General features: G+C 45.4%; 1 pseudogene; it reads left to right on the plus strand.

The window, feature by feature from the left end:
* The first annotated feature begins 220 nt into the window (after positions 1–220).
* Positions 221–578, plus strand: LOC132234077 (large ribosomal subunit protein eL31-like; annotated as a pseudogene).
* Positions 579–17,529: the final 16,951 nt, after the last annotated feature.

Here is a 17,529-nt window from a genome sequence, read left to right on the forward strand (position 1 = left end):
TGGCCCGAATGTGGGGAAATTTGAACCCTTTTGCACTGGTGGTGTGAATGGGAAATGGTGCACAAGTTGTGGAAAACAGCTTGTCAGGGCCTCAAAAAATTAAGTTAAGGATTATCGTCTGACCGAGGAGATTGACTTCTGGGTATATTCTCAAAAGAATGGAAAACAGTTCCCTCTCCCACAACACCCCACGCTCTTTCTTTCCAACTTGCCGGGCATGATGGCTCCCGCGAAGAAGGGAGGCGAGAAGGGCCGCTCCGCCATCACCGAGGTGGTGACCAGGGAGCACACCATCTACATGCACAAGCGCACCCAGGGCGGGGGTTCAAGGCGCGCCCCTCGGGCACCCAGGGACACCCGGAAAGTCGCCCTGAAGGAGGTGGGGACTGCGGACGTACACCAGGCTCAACAAAGCTTCTGGGCCGGAGGAGGAAGGGATGCCCCATGTCGTATCCGGGTACGTTTGTCCAGAAAACGAAATGAGGCTGAAGACTCACCAAACAAGCTGTATACAGTGGCCACCTATGTGCCTGTCACCACTTTCAAAAATCTACACTGTTAATGTGGGCGAGAACTAATGCTGATGGTCGAATAAAGGTATATAGCTGCAAAAAAAAATAAATAAATAAGAATTGAAAACAGTCTTCAAACAAACACTGTACCTGCCCTGGCCGGTTCGCGCAGTGGTTAGAGTGTTGGCCTGTGCACCAAAGAGTTTCGGGTTCGGTTCCCGGTCAAGTGCACATTCCTGGGTTGCAGGTTCAATCTCTGGCCTCGGTTGGGGCACTTGTGGGAGGCAACCAAACAATGTCTTTCTCTCTTTCTCTCTCTCTTTCTCTCTCTCTCTCTCTCTCTCTCTCTCTCTCTCTCTCTCTCTCTCTCTCTCTCATCAATGGAAAAAATCCTTGGGTGAGGATTAACAAAAAACAAAAAACAAACAAAAAACCCACGGCACCTGCATGCTTATAGCAGCATTATTTACAAAAACCAAATCATGGAAACAAGCGAAATGTCCGCTAACCAAGGAGGGAAGAAACAAAATGTGATCCATCCTGACAATGAAATATCGTCGGACCAAAAAAGGAGTGAAGCACTGACACTTGCTACAACGTGAGTAAATAATTTTTTTCTTTTTTCTTACTTTTAAAAATATTTTTATTGAATTTATTGGGTTGACATTGGTTAATAAAATGATATAACCAATTCTATGCACATCATCTGTATATTGTTTTGTGTTGTCACCACCCAAAGTCAAGTCTCCTTCCATCACCATTTATCCCCCCTCTACTCTCTCTTATCCTCTCCCACCCCCTTTCCCTCTGGTCATCACCACACTGTTGTTTGTGTCTCTGAGATCTTTAAATTTTTATTTCTTTTAAGAAAGGACTTACGATAAAAGAGGCAACAGAAGAGGGATGCTTTGGTTCCCTGAGAAGTCAGAGAAAAGGGGGCCTTGGGTCAGGTTCAGGGGGTGAGCCTGGGACGAGCAGCTGCTGCCCACTGCTCTCCTGGTTGCAAGTCTCGTGGGGTCCCTTAGAGTTTAGGAGATGCACGCCTGACAGGGAAGAAGAGAGGCAAGGAAAGGCATCAAGTTTTTTTCTAAATCCCATCAGCTTTTCCACCCAGCCCGCCAAACCCTCTCCCTTCTAACAGCTGTCAGTCTGTTCTCTGTATCTAATCCTAACTCTAACTGAAAGACCAAACCCTGACCCTCTCTCTAACACTAATATTAATTTAAAAATACACACACTATATATGTAGTATATGTATATATACTATATATATAAAACTACATATATATACCTTGTATATATATATGTAGTATATGTATATATCCTATCTAATAAAAGAGAAACATGGTAATTAGTGTACGACCGCTACCCTTCCCATTGGCTAATCAGGGCAATATGCAAATTAACTGCCAGCCAAGATGGCGGCCAGCAGCCAGGCAGCTTAAAGCGAACATGAGGCTTGCTTGCTTCAGTGACGGAGGACTCCAATGTTCCCCGCCTACTGCTGCCGGCCTCTAAGCTGCAACTCTAAGCAACTATGTTACAAATATAGAAGCTAAACAAAACCCCAGAAACCTGCTTTAGTCCGCCTGGCTTCAGCCAGCAGGATCGCAACATTGTTTCAAATACAGAAGGTAAAAAAAGGCCAGAAACCTGCTTTCAGCAGTGGAGGCCTAAGAGCTGGAGCCAAGCTTCAGGGCTAAAGCTGGCCCAGAATAAAAAAGAAAAAGAAAAAAAGGAGCGGTTTGGATCTTCAGTCACCCGCCAGCCTGAAAACAGCCCTCAGCCCCTCACCCAGACTGGCCAGGCACCCCAGTGGGGACCCCCACCCTGAAGGGTGTGTGACCAGCTGCAAACAGCCATCATCTCCTCACCCAGGCTGGCCAGGCACCACAGTGGGGACCCCCACCCTGATCCAGGACACCCCTCAGGGCAAACCAGCCGGCCCCCACCCATGCACCAGGCTTCTATCCTATATAGTAAAAGGGTAATATGCTTCCCAGCACCGGGATCAGCGTGACAGGGGGCAGCGCCCAAACCCCCTGATCACCCTGCGGCTCTGTGTGTGACAGGGGGCAGGGCCACAACCTCCTCCTATCCACCCTGCTCTGTTTGTGACAGGGGAAGGCGCCCCAACCCCCTGATCAGCCCTGCTCTGTGTGTGACAGGGTGCGGCACCCCAACCCCCCCCCAGGCCCTGTTCTGTGTGTGATGGGGTAGAGCCATAACCTCCCCATCAGCCCTGCCCTGAGTGTGACAGTGGCGGCGCCCCAACCCCTGATCGGCCCTGCTCTGTGTGTGACAGGGGGCGCTGCCCCAACTCCCCTATCAGCCCTACTCTGTGAGTGACAGGGGGGAGCTCCCCAACCCCCTGATGGGCCCTGCTCTGTGCATGACAGGGGGGAGATCCCCAACCCCCTGATGGGCCTTGCTCTGTGCATGACAGGGTATGGAGCCCCAACCCCCCTGATGGGCCCTGCTCTGTGAGTGACAGGGGAGAGCTCCCCAACCCCCTGATTGGCCCTGCTCTGTGTGTGACAGGGGGTGGCGCCGCAACCTGCCCATCGACCCTGCCTTGAGTGTGATGGGGGCAGCGCCCCAACCCCCCAATTGGCCCTACCCTGAGCGTGAATGAGGGTGGCATTGCAACCACCCGATCCGCCCTGCTCTGTGCATGATAGGGGCGGTGCCCCAACTCCCCAATCAGCCCTGCTCTGAGCTCGACCAGGGGTTGCACCTAGGGATTGGGCCTGCCCTCTGCCACCCAGGAGTGGGCCTAAGCCAGCAGGTCGTTATCTCCTGAGGGGTCCCAGACTGTGAGAGGGCACAGGCCGGGCTGAGGGACCCCCCCTCCCCCCCGAGTGCACAAATTTTTGTGCACCGGGCCTCTAGTACTATATATATATAAAACTACATATAATATATAACTTGATTCAGTGTTCATCCAATCTTATGAGGTATGATTCAGATCATGCAGATTAAAAATTTTATTTTTAATTCAGAAATGATTGACATATAACATTGTATTAGTTTCAGGTATATGACACAATGATTCAATATCTATATATATCTATATCTATATCTATATATATATAAAGAGGTAATATGCAAATTGTCCAGGACGCCGTAACATCACGACCGCTCAGGAGGAAGCTGCATGCACAGGTGGGCGGGAGGGGACTGTGTGCGCTGTGAGGCAAGCCACAGATGGTGCAGGCCCGGAGAGAAGAGGGCCTGCCTGCCACTGTGGCTGTGGGGAGGCCCAGAGAGAACAGGCCCTGCCGGCCGTGGTGTGCTGGCCGTCCGCCTCTGCATGTGAGTTACAGAGGAAACCCCTTTTCTGACCGCTCATTGACTAAGCTCCCCATATGCCACTGGTAATGTTCTTGGTAACTTGGGTAATAAGAATCCAAGAAGGTGATCTAGGGTTTTTCCACCTCACTCCTGGAGGAAAAAACGTAGGTCTGCTGCTGGAGGGGCTAAGAAATGTCATATCCTGCCCTAGCCGGTTTGCCTTAGTGGATAGAGCCTCAACCTGCGGACTGCAGGGTCTGGGTTTGATTCTGATCAAGGGCATGTACCTCGGTTGCAGGCTCCTCCCTGGCCAGGGCCCAGGTCAGGGCTCATGCAGGAGACAATCAATCGAAGTGTTCCTCTCACACTGATGTTTCTCTCTGTTTCTCTCTCTCTCTTCCATGCTCTATAAAAATCAATGGAAAAATAACCTCAGGTGAGGATAAAAAAAAAAGAAAGAAAGAAATGTCATGTCCTATGAAAGAGACATCTTGAAAATGCCTAAAGAAAGTTGTCATTTTTTCGTGGTGAAGGGACTGGACTCCATGTTGATGAAAACACTTTGGCGGCTGCGGTAGCCGGCAGTGGCAACAGCAGTGGGGTGATGAGGGCGGCACCTTCCCCTGATGAGCTCGGTCGCCTCCCACAGAGTGAGGCCAGACTGCAGCTTAGGTCCACTCCCCACAGTAAGACATCCACTGAGGGGTCCCGGACTGTGAGAGGGGGCAGGCTGGACTGACGGACCACCCCCAGTACATGAATTTTTGTGCACCAGGCCTCTAGTTTGTATATATTGTGAAATGTTCACCACAGTAAATCTAGTTAGCGTCCATTACCTGACATAGTTACAATTTTTTGTGTGTGCTATGAGGACTGTGAAAAAAAATTATTTCTTTTAATTTAAATTGTGTATTTTTGACACTATTGCAGATGTCCTCAATAACGGCCCCTTTGCTCACATCCATTGAGCCCCTGCCCTCCTTCCTTGGCCCTTACAACACTATTGTCTGTGTCTATGGCCAATGCATATATTTTTTATATTTATTTATTTTGTTTTCCATCACCATTTATCCCCTCTACTAGTAGCCCAGTGCACAAAATTCATGCACATTAAAAGGGGATTAATTAGAGGAAATATTTTAATATTGCTATTTGCCCTTTCTCTATAATAAAAGTGTCAGAGATGAAAGAAAATTAGTAAAATGTATATGAAAATCTTCCTCCTGTCAGAGTCTGGGGTGCGCTGCAGGACCCAGAGTCAAGTCCTTGCCCACCAGCGGCACCTCAAAATCACATGAGACCCCGACCCAGCCGGCCCCACCCCCATTGGGAGAGATCCAGGCCTGGCCAGCCCCACCTTTTTCAAGCCCCGCCGGGCGGGGAACGCAGCCTCAGGTCCCCCGGCCTGGCATCAGGTCGGGGGGTGCAGCCTGAGGCTCCCTGTCAATCCCCGCTGGGCGGGGGACACAGCCTGAGGTCCCCCGGCCTGGCATCAGGGTGGGGGGTGCAGCCTGAGGTCCCCCAGTGTGGCATCGGGGCAGGGGGCATGGCCTGAGGTCCTCTGTCAAGCTCCACCAGGCGGGGGGCACAGTCTCAGGTCCCCTGCCCCAGCCCAGTGCCACGCAGCCTCAGGTCCCTGCTGACTGCTCATTTAGGCTCGTTAGGGGAACTTGGCCTCCACTGTGGATGCAGCCATCTTGTGTTACGGAAACCCCGTCCATCTCTGCTATGGGTGCCGCCATCTTTGTGATGGCATGATGGTCAATTTACATATTCCCTCTTTATTAGATAGGATTCTCTTTCCCACCTCCACCCACCTCCTTCACCTCCCTGCAATGTTATCCATGTCCATGAGTTCTCTCTCTTTTTAACATATTTTGCTCAATCCTTCCATCCACCCCAACAGCCCTCCCTCTGTGCTGTCTGCTTGCTCTCTATGAGTCTGTCTCTATTTTGCTTCATAGTTCAATTTGTTCATTAGATTTCACATAGGAATAAAATCCTGTGATACTTGTCTTTCTCTGACTGGCTTATTTCACTTAGCATAATGTTCTCTAGGTCCATCCATGCTGTCACAAAGGGTGAAATTGTCTTTCTTTTCATGGCAGGAAGTATTCCATTGTGAAAATGTACTTCAGCTTTTTTATCCTCTCATTTCCTGATGGAAACATGGGCTGCTTCCAAAAATTGGCTATTGTAAACAACGCTGCAATGAATATATGAGTGCATATATTCTTTTGAATTAGTGTTTCAGGTTTCTTTGGATGAATTCCCAGAAGTGGAATCCCTGGGTCATGAGGCAGTTCCATTTTTAATTTTTGGAGGTAACTCCATACACCGTGGCTGCACCAATTTGCATTCCCACCAACAATGCGCTAGGGTTCCCTTTTCTCCACATCCTTGCCAACACTTGTTTGTTGACTTATTGATGATAGTCATCTGACAGGTGTGAGGTGACATCATATTGTAGTTTTCATTTGCATTTCTCTGATGATTAGTGAGCATGTTTCCATATGTCTATTGGCCATCTGTATGTCCTCTTTGGAGAAGTGTGTATTCAGGTCTTTGGTCCATTTCTAAAAATTGGATTATTTGGGTTTTTTTGGTGTTGAATTTTATGTTTTTATAAATTTTGGAGATTAAGCCCTTATCAGATGCATCATTGGCAAATATGTTCTCTCATTCAGTGGGTTGTCTTTTAATTTTGTTGATGGTTTCTTTTGCTTTGCAAAAATTCTTTTGTTTGATGTAGTCCTGTTTATTTTTTTCTTTTGTTTCCCCTACACAAGGAGATATATTAGAAAAAAATATTGCTAAGAGAAACGTCTGAGATTTTACTGCCTATATTTTCTTCTAGGATTTTTATGTTTCGAGTCTAACACTTAAATCTTTAATCCATTTTGAGTTTGTTCTTGTGTGTAGCATAAGAAGGTGGTCTAGTTTCATTTTTTTTTGCATGTATGTGTCCTTTTCCCCAGCATCACTTATTGAATAAACTATCTTTAGTCCATATGATTTTGCCTCCTTTGTCAAATATTAATTGACTATAAAACAATGGGTTTATTTCTGGGATCTCTACTCTGTTCCATTGATTTATATGCCTGTTTTTATGCCAGTACCATGTTGTTTTGATTACTATGGCTTTGTAGTATAGTTTGAATCAAATAGCATGATTTATCCAACATTATTCTTTTTTTCTCAAGATTGCTGTTGCAATTCAGGGTCTTTTGTGATTCCATATAAATTTTTAAAACATTTGTTCTAGTTCTGTGAAATTGGTATCTTGATAGGAATTGCATTGAATCTGTAGATTTCATTGGATAGTATGGACATTTTAATTATGCTAATTTTTCCTATCCATGAACAAGTATATGTTCCCACCGATTTGTATCTTCTTCAATTTTTTTCTTCAGTGTTTTATAATTTTCTGAGTACAGGTCTTTCACATCCTTGATTAAATTTATTCCTAAGAATTTTATTATTTTGGAAGCGATTGTGAATGGGATTGCTTTTTAGTTTCCCTTTCTGATAGTTCATTATTGGTATATAAAAATGCAACTGACTTATGGATATTTATTTTGTATCCTGTTACATATCCAAATTCATTTATTAAGTTAGTAGTTTTTTGGTGGAGTCCTCTGGGTTTTCTATGTATATATCATGTCATCCATGATAATGACAGTTTTACTTCCTCCTTTCCAAATTGGATGCCTTTTATTTTTCCTTCTGTGTGATTACTGAGGCTAGGACTTCCAGTACTATGTCGAACAAGAGTAGTGAAAGTGGCCGAAACCGGTTTGGCTCAGTGGATAGAGCGTCGGCCTGCGGACTGAAAGGTCCCAGGTTCGATTCCGGTCAAGGGCATGTACCTGGGTTGCAGGCACATCCCCAGTAGGAGATGTGTAGGAGGCAGCTGATTGATGTTTCTAGCTCTCTATCTCTCTCCCTTCCTCTCTGTAAAAAATCAATAAAAATATATTTAAAAAAAAAAAGAGTAGTGAAAGTGGACATCCCTGTCTTGTTCTTATTCTTAGGGGAAATGTTTTTAGGTTTTGTCCATTGAATATGAGGTTAGCTGTAGGTTTGTCATATATGGCCTTTATTATGTTGAGGTATATCTCTATTTCCACATTGCTGAGAGTTTTTATCAAAAATAGGTGTTGGATTTTGTCAAATGCTTTTTCTGCATCTATTGATATGATCATGTGAGTTTTATCTTTCAATTTATTTATGTGATGTATCACATTTATTGATTTGTGAATATTGTACCAGCCTTGCATCCCTGGAATACATCCCACTTGGTCATGGTGTATGCTCTTTTTAATATATTCCTGGATCCAATTTGCTAATATTTTGTTAAGGATTTTAGCATCTATGTTCATCAGGGATATTGGCCTGTGATTCTCTTTCTTTGTATCGTCTATCTGGGCTTGTAAAAATAGCTTTGAAGTCCTCCTTCCTCTTGAATTTTTTGGAATAGTTTGAGGAGGATAGGTGTTAGTTTTTCTTTGAGTGTTTTTGTCCCCTGTGAAGCCATCCGGATCTGGGCTTTTGTTTGCTGAGAGTTTATTGATTACTGCTTCAATTTCATTCGTTGTTATTGGTCTGTTCAGGTTTTCTGAATCTTGCTGGTTGAGTTTGGGAAGATTGTATGTTTCTAGGAAGTTGTCCATTTTGCCTACGTTATCCAATTTGTTGGCATATTGTTCATAGTGTTTTCTTACAATCCTTTGTATTTCTGTTGTGTCAGTTGTTACTTCACCTGTTTTGTTTCTGATTTTATTTATTTGGGTCCTCCCTCTTTATTTCCTCATGAGTCATGCTAAAGGTTCATCAATCTTGTTATCTTTTCAAAGAACCATCTTTTGGTTTTATTGATCTTTTGTATTGTTCTTTTTAGTCTCTAGGTGATTTATTTTGCTCTGATCTTTGTTATTTCCTTCCTTTTCCTTCCTCTGGGCTTTTCTTGTTCTTCTCTTTCTAATAATTTTAGTCATAGGGTTAGATATTTAATTAGAGATTTTTCTTGTTTCTTGAAGTAGGCCTGTAGTGCTATGAAGTTCCCTCTCAGAACTGCTTCCTCTGTGTCCCATAGATTTGGGGTTGTTGTGTGTTCATTTTCATTTATATCCAGGAAGTTTTTTATTTCTTCCTTGATCTCATTGGCAACCCATTCATTGTTTAATAACATGCTATGTAGCTTCCATGTGTTTGATTGTTTTTGAGAGTTTTTATTATAGTTGATTTTTAAGCCATATGATCTGAGAAGATGCTTGATATGATTTCAATCTTCTTGAACTTGTAGAGACTTAGTTTGTGTCCTAACATGTGGTCTATCTTTGAGAATGTCCCATGTGCACTTTAGAAGAATTTATATTCTACATCTTTGGGGTGAAATTCTGTGACTGTCAATGAAATCCATCTGATCCATTGTGCCATTTAGAGTGGCTGTTTCTTTGTTGGTTCTTTGCCTAGACCAGTGGTCGGCAAACTGCGGCTCACTAGCCACATGCAGCTCTTTGGCTCCTTGAGTGTGGTCATGAAGTTTCAATCGCACTGTATGTACTCGCCTGCACGTGGTATTTTGTGGAAGAGCCACACTCAAGGGGCCGCAGTTTGCCGACCACTGGCCTAGACGATCTATCTAGCGATGTCAGTGGGGTGTTAAAGGTCCCTACTATGACTGTATTGCTATCAATCTCTCCCTGAAAGTCCTCCAGATTTTTGGGGGGTGCTTCTATATTGGGTGCACATATTTTTACCAGGGTTATATCCTCTTGTACTGATCCCTTTAGTATTATAGAGTGACCTTCATTGTCTTTTGTTATGGCCTTCATTTTGAAGTGTATTTTTTCAGATGTGAGTATTGATATCCCAGCTTTTTTTTTTTTTTTCCATTTGCATGGAAATCTTCCCCCAATATCTTCACTTTTATTCTGTGTGTGTCTTTTGTTCTGAGGTGAGTCTCTTATAGACAACATTATGACTTTGTTCCTTTCTTCCTCTCTGTTTCTTCTTCTTACAGCAGACCCTTCAGCATTTCTTGCAGTGCTGGTTTGGTGGTAATAAACTCCTTTGGTCTTTTTTGTCTGAGAAGAGAGGAAGAGAGGAAGAAAGGTATAAAGAATAAAAATGGCAATAAATATGTATCTACCAATAATAGCCTTAAATGAAAATGGATTAAACACTCCAATAAAAAGATATAGGGTAGCTGCACAGTGTATGATCTTGGCAATTGCTGGATCTGGTTTGCTAATATTTTGTTGATGATTTTAACATCTATGTTCATCAGGGATATTGGCCTATAATTTTCTTTCTTTGTAGTGTCTTTATCTGGATTTGGAATTAGGATAATGCTGGCCTTGTAAAAAGAGTTTCAAAGTCTTCCCCCCCCCCCCCCGCCCCCCATCCCCTCCCCTCCCCCTGCTTCCCTGTCTGTCTATTTCTTCTTAAAGCTGTCTCTTCAGCATTTCTTCATTTCTTGCAATGTAGTTTGGTAGTAATGAACTTCTTTAGCTTTCTTTTTATCTGGGAAGCTTTTATTTAGCCTTCAATTTTAAATGATAGCCTTATTGGATAGAGTAGTCTTGGGTTAGGTCCTTGCTTTTCATTGCTTTGAACACTTCATTCCAATCCCTTCTGGTCTGAAGTGTTTCTGTTGAAAAATTAGCTGGCAGCCTTATGGAAACTCCCTTGAGTTAACTATGTTTCTCTCTTGCTGTCTTTAAGATTCTCTCTTTGTCTTTAACCTTTGCCCTTTTAATTATGATGTGTCTTGGTGTGGGACTGTTAGGATTCGTCCTTATTGGGGCTATGTGCTATCTGAACTTGTGTGACTTTTTCATTTATCAGGTTAGGGAAGTTTTCTGTCATTATTTCTTCAAACAGGTTCTCTAATCCCTTGCTCACTCTCTTCTCCCTCTGGTACCCTTATGATACAGACAGATGTTCTGTTTCACATGGTCCTGAAGTTCCCTTAAACTATCCTCAGGCTTTTTATGCATTTTTTCTTTTTGCTGCTCTAATTGAGTGATTTTACTCTACCTTGTCTTTCAATTGCTGATTTGATTCTCTGCTTCATCCACCCTACTTTTAATTCCTTCCAGTGTAGTCTTGATGTCAGATATGGTATTCTTCATTTATGACTGGTTCTTTCCATGGTTTCTGTGTCCTTTTTTATGCTGACGTAGTTACCACTAAGTTGTGTATAGTTCCCATTAAATTCCTTGTGGTTTCCAGTAAGTTCCTTGAGCATCCTTATAACCATTACTCTGAACTTTGTGTCTGATAAATTGTTTGCCTCCGTTTTATTTAGGTCTTTTTTTAGAGTTTCCTCATTTTCTTACATTTTTTCTTTGTCTCCCCATTTTAACTGTCTCTTTGTGTTTGTTTGTAGGTAGTAGAGTATCAGATACAACTACGATGATTCTGTGTCTTCGTGGGGAGGCCTTATGTGGAAAGTGTCCCGTGGGACCCAGTGGTGCAGTCTCGTTGAGCTCCTGAGTTGGATGCTCTAGGAATGTCCCTTGTGTGGGCTAGTTGGGCCCTCTTGTTGTAACTGAGTCTTAATCATTGTGTCTCATTCGGGCGTGGGGTCTCTCCTCAGGCTGATTGACTGTGAGTCTCAACTCCAGCCACATAGTGTGAGTTGTTGTATGAGTGCTGACAGAACAAAAGAGAAAAGGAAGGAAACAAAAACATACAAAAGAACCCAACAACAATAACAACCACACAAAAAAGAATTAGGAACGAGAAAAGGGAACAAGAATAATAAAATAAAAAATATGAGAAGAAAAAAGTTGAAGAAATAAGAATATGAAAGGAAAGAAGGGAGAGAAAAACAAAAATAAACAATAGAAAAAGAAAAATTGTAAAAAAGAAATGAAGAAAGAAAAAATTAAGAAAGGAAAAAAGAAATAAGAGAATAAGTGAAAAAAAGAAGAGAAGGAAAAAATAGAGTAAGAAAAGGAAAGAGAAACATGAGATGTTAAAGAAAAAAGAGAGAAAATAATAATAAAGCCATTTAAAAGACAAATACAGAAAGTGAAGAAAAATAATTGAGCCGAGTTCGTCTCAGCAGTTCAGAGCATCCCCGGCTCTCCCTTGGCTCCTGCCTCTGTGGTGTCTGAGCGACTGTGCTGCGGGCCAGCGTCGGCCTCCGGGGAGGTGCTCTGTTGCTAATCAATGCCAGAAGTTGTCCACGTTTTGCTCTTGGCAGCGTGTTTGGAGCTTGAAGCCGTGCACAGCGTGTGGCTGCCGGGCCGGGCCGGGCTGTGCACAGGACAGGCCGGGCCGAGAGGCACGCCAAGGCCGGCTTTCTAGCAGCGCGGGGCCCAGGGACAGGTCAGCACGCGGCCCGAGGCACCAGCTCCGCCTCCACCTGCCTCCGCCTGCTGGGCGGCTGACGTCGGTCACTGCAGAGGCTTTGGGGGACTGGGAGGATGGGACCTCTGGCTCCTCCGTGGTGGGGGTGCCACCCAGACGGCAGGGAAGATGTGGGGAGTGTTCCCCTGTCCCAGGGCCACGCGTCTGAGCCTGTCCCAGAACATTCCCCTGACCTCGGCCACGTGGAGGCGCCGGTAGGCAGGCCACGGGGTCTGCGGGGGCCAGGAGAGCGTATCAGCTCTTCCCGAGGGAGAAGCACCGGTCAGCTTCCCCGGGAAAGTGGGGGGACAGGCCCCGCTGTGAGGGCTCAGACCCAGAGGCCTGGCCTCTGTGGCTGCCTTCTCAGCAGGGATCAAAATGCAGGGTGGGGCGAGCGGATTCCTGAGGGTGGGGCGAGCTGGGTCCCAGGGATGGGGGTAATCGCCTTTCCCAGGCTGCTGGGGCGGGGGAGGGGGGGTGGTGGGTGGGGGCGGGGGGGGGTAAGCCCGGGAAAAGCGGTTGCTATGGTCCAGGCGAGAGATGACCGAGCACCCGGAGCCTGGCCGCTGCTCTCCAGGCCTCTCCCCAGGCCTCCCACCGAGACTCTCCTCCGGAGACCCCCATCCACCCCACTCTCCCTCCGCGAAGCCCCGGGGGCGTGGCTACGAGCAAAGGTCCTGTGCTCTGGCCCTTTAAGAAAGTCCTCTGTCCCCGCCGCTGGTCGCTAGGTGGGCGCCGTCCCGCCCCGGTGCTCGCTCCGGTGCTCGGGGCTTGGAACCCAGCCCGGGGCGCCCTCACCCCGGAGGCAGCGGAGAGGCCCCCCCCCCCCCCCCCCGCACAGCCTCGGCCTCCGCGGGCGAGGCCAGCCCCCGAACCCCCGCACCCCCGCACCCCCCTTCCTGCCTTCACGTGGTCATTCAGGGCGAACGTTCCCCGACCAGCCTGGTGCGGGGGGAGCTACTCCGCTGCGTCTTGAGAACGTGTGCTGAGAACTTCAAAGACCTGGTTTCTTAGCAGGTTTCCCATTTACAATGCAGCAGGGTTACCTACGGTCACCTGCGCTGCCTGACCTCCCAGACCAGTTTATTTCATAACTGGAGGTTTGGGCCTCTTACAAAAATTAATCCCCGCGTGAGTGTATGTTTTTATTGATTTTAGAGAGAGATCAACGTGAGGGAGAAACATTCATCAGTTGCCTCCAGTACACGCCCCGACCTGGGATCGAACCCAAGACCAGGAATCACACCTGCAGCGCGTGGGAGCCACACAGCCCGGGCGGGAAGTTGGTTGCCTCGGACCACCTTCGCCCATGTGGCCGCCAACCATCTGTCCGCCTACCTAGGATCCGGGTTTTGTTCTGCTTCTTGTGTTGGTTCGCTTCCCCTTACAATGCATCATCCAGCCCTTGTCTTTCCCTGCGGGCCTGACTTCACTCAGTATAATGTCCTCTAGGTCTATCCATGTGGGTGCAACTGGTGGGATTTCCTCCTGTGGCTGAAAAGCATTCCCTGGGCACAGAGCACATTTTATTATCTACTCACCTGTCCGAGCCACTGGGTGGTTTCCACAGCGGGGCTGCTGTGAAGAGGGCTGCAGTGCAAGCAAGGAGCAGGGACCGCTTCCAGACAGTTTCCATGTCCTCAGCGGATGCCAGAACGGCTTTGCTGGGTCACATGGGAGCTGCACTTCTATTTCTTGGAGACACCTCCCTACTGTTCTCCACAGTGGCTGCACCGCTTTACAATCCCACCAACAGTGCACCAGGGCTCCCTTTTCTCCACATCTCCACAGCACTTGTTGTTTCCGGTCTTTTTGGTAATTTTAGTCAGAATGCAGTTTCTAGAAGCCAGCTGCCGCTCACCCTTTCACTTAATCACCTGTGCCCTTCAAGGGGAGTTTCTAAGCTCACAGGTGACAGTTGGCATGCGAACATCCAAAGAGGGCCCTGGCCACGTTGGCCGGGGACTGAAGGGTTTGGGGTTCAATTCCAGTTGGGGGCACGTACGGGCTCAGTCCCCAGAAGGGGGTGTACAGGAGACAGCCGATCAATGATTCTCTCTCATCATTGGTGTTTCCTATCTCTCTTCTTCTCCCTTTCTCTCTGAAATCAATAAAAATATATTGAAAAACAAACCAAACCAAATATTCAAGGAGGTAACCAGACTGGAGTTGTTTCCTTACAAGTTTTTTATTTTTTTAACGTTTTCTGCTGGTTTATTTGTCAGTCAAGCAAGGAACGCCATTTACCAATGGTGAGTTAATCAAATCATGTTTAATTACAGCAGCTGAAGAAATTGTTGTAACGTACCCCGCAAATCACAGAAGGACGCCTCAAGAAGTCGAATTAAAGAGTCACATTTATTGCAATCCGGGACTATGAGGGGGCATTCCCAAATCTCACAGCAATAAGATGGTGGCAAAGCCAGACTTATATAGGCAAAAATCACAAAGGTATTGATTACATCCCAGGGTTTGGAATGTGGCACCTGGCTCCCAAAAAAGCAGATTACAGAAGCAGAATTAAGCATGTTAATTACAGTTTCGGGTCTCGGGGTCACTGAATTGACAGAAATATATTATCTAGAGTCCTTGGGTAACCTGGGTTAAACTTAGGCATGTTATCTAAATTACAGTTTTGGGTCTCCGAATCACTGAGTTGATAGAAACACATTATCTAGAGCCCTCGGGTCTCCCGACCACTGAGTTGTCAGGACAATTTAGAGTAATTGTGCTGTCCTGGTCTCGGGACCACTGAGTCAGCTGGAACGCACCACCTGTGGCCACTAAAACAATTTAGGGTAATTGTGCTGTCCTGTTTCCAGGCACAGTAGAATGTGCTCTCTAAGACCAGTATGATAACAATTAATGGAATAGTCATTCAATCGATAAGGCATTCAATCGAATGGGATGACTTATACAATTTAGAAAATCAAAGTAACCTGTCCATTGTTAAACAAAGCAAATAGGTACCATACTTCAAAATGTGTCCAGAAAAAAACAAACTTGTTTAAAACCATTAGCCGTTTGGTGTGAAGAGTTGCTCTAACCGTGGAGGACACTGGAAGCAACCTCAATAGGCAGCTAAATAAGGCAAATGATGTTGAGTGGTTTTCCTTACCTCTTGATGGGTCAATAGATGTTATAGATACTGTATAGTTTTTGGATTATTTGCGGTGTCAATACTGAATTTAAAATGCCTAAAGAATGGTATGAATAGTCCGACTCAGCCTCCCACAAAGCAGTTCAGTGGCTTAGCAATGGTAAAGTTTTTATTGCAATTTTTTCAGGCTGAGGTTGAAATTTTTCTGACGGAGAAGAACTTGCCCTCAACTACTATTAATGAACACTAAATAAATAGCTTTGGAAATTAGTTTTTGCTGCAGATTTGATAATGTCTAATAAACTCAACCTAAAATTACAAGATAATACAGTGCTCAGGCAAAACTTATAGTATGGTAAAGTCATTTCGATGACAAATAATGCTGTTTCAATCACAAGTCACATCCAGTTGCTTTAAACATAGGTATATTTTCTGAGCTTGAACTAAAGTTCCAGCAGTGTTTTGAAACTTAATGTAAGTACAAAGGACTTTCCATATTTTGAAATTCATTTAAGTGCAATTTATGAGTTTCTACCTAATCTTCAATTTTAAATGATTACTCTGCAATGTAATATGCTAAAGGGAAGCTATAAGAGGAGTCTAATAGTATTTTCTCTCTTCCTGGTCACTTAATCATTATTGGAGAAAGTCATAAAATTTTCCTGACTTTCTTCTCTGTTATTTTCTGACTAGTAGTCTGGTGCACGATATTTGTGCAGGGGGTGGGGTGGGGGGGGTCCCTCAGCCCAGCCTGCACCCTCTCCAATCGGGGACCCCTTTGGGCATGTCTAAACTGGCAGTTGGACATCCCTCTCACAATCTGGGACCGCTGGCTCCTAACCACTCACCTGCCTGCCTGCCTGATCGCCCCTAACTGCCTCTGCCTGCCTGCCTGATCGCCCCTAACTGCTTCCCTACTGGCCTGATTACCCCTAACTGCTCCCCTGCTGGCCTGATTGCCCCTAACTGCCTCTGTCTCACCCCACACCGGGGATCCGGGCTTCCCTCTCTCTGGCCAACCACAGGCACCCAGGACCTGGGCTGGCTTCCCCCAGCGCAGGGGACCGTGGGCGGTGGCTTTGCCCGGGCTGCAGTCGCAGGCACCCGGGACCACAGGGTGTGCGGCTTGTCCCTCTCCTGGGCTGCAGGCACAGGCACAGCTGCTGGTGCCCGGGACCCTGAGATGGGTGGCTTGTCCCTCTCCCGGGCCACAGCCTGGCTGGTCCCCATTCCTCTCTCCCCAGTGTTGAGTGTCTGAGCTGTTATGGCGTGATGGCATGAGGGCATGATGACTATTTGCATATTAGCTCTTTATTATATAGGTATTTAACTTGTCACGGTCTATTTTTAAGTGGATAGTATACCACTTCACATCTTGTATAGAAACTTCACTGTAACAAAGTTGCATTTTTCCAGGGCAATCTTTGTGCTATTGGTGTCATGTATTTTACTTTCACAGATGTTACAAAACTGACATTACATTATTATTTGTTTAAATAGTTAATTATCTTTAAATATATTTAAATAATAAGAAACTTCTATTATATTTTTTTCCTATGCATTTCCTGTCTTTGGTGTTTTCCATTTCTTGGCATAGATCGTTATTTCTATCTGGCAAAATTTTATTTCTGCTTGCAGGACTTCTTTTAACATTTCTTACACCACAAATCTGTTGGTGATAAAAAAATTCAATCTTTTATATTTGAAAAATATATTTTAACTATTTTAAAAAATATTTTCACTCAGTCTAGAATTATAAATTGAGAGGATTTTTCCCCCCTTGTGAGAACTTTAATGATGTTGCTCTACTATCTTCTCCCTTACACTGTTTCTGATGAGAAATCTTTTGTACTCCTTATGTTTATTCCTGTGTATAGTGTGTCTCTTTTCTTCTGACTACTTAAAAGATTTTTCTTTTCATCATTGGTGTTGAGCAATGTGATTTTTATGTGTCGTGATGTAACTTTCTTTATGTCCTGTGCTTGCTATTCTCTGAGCTTCTTTGACTGTGGGTTTATATTTTTTACTATATTTTGCCAAATTTGGAAATTTTTGAATCACTTTCTTCAGATGATCATATATATACAAGTTCGGGTCTCTGGAAGGAGCTGGGGAGGAAGAGGAGTGAACCAAACCGTAGGGTCAGGACCTCGGCAGGCAGTTGAGTGTGGGGACGGCCAGCAGGGCCATCCCTGCAGTGGCCAGTTCATGACCAGCTGCCTGAGACTGGCTCGTTCCTGGGCTGGGGGGTTTCATGCA

The sequence above is a fragment of the Myotis daubentonii genome, chromosome 5, assembly GCF_963259705.1.
Source record: "Myotis daubentonii chromosome 5, mMyoDau2.1, whole genome shotgun sequence".
Taxonomy (NCBI): Eukaryota; Metazoa; Chordata; class Mammalia; order Chiroptera; family Vespertilionidae; genus Myotis; species Myotis daubentonii.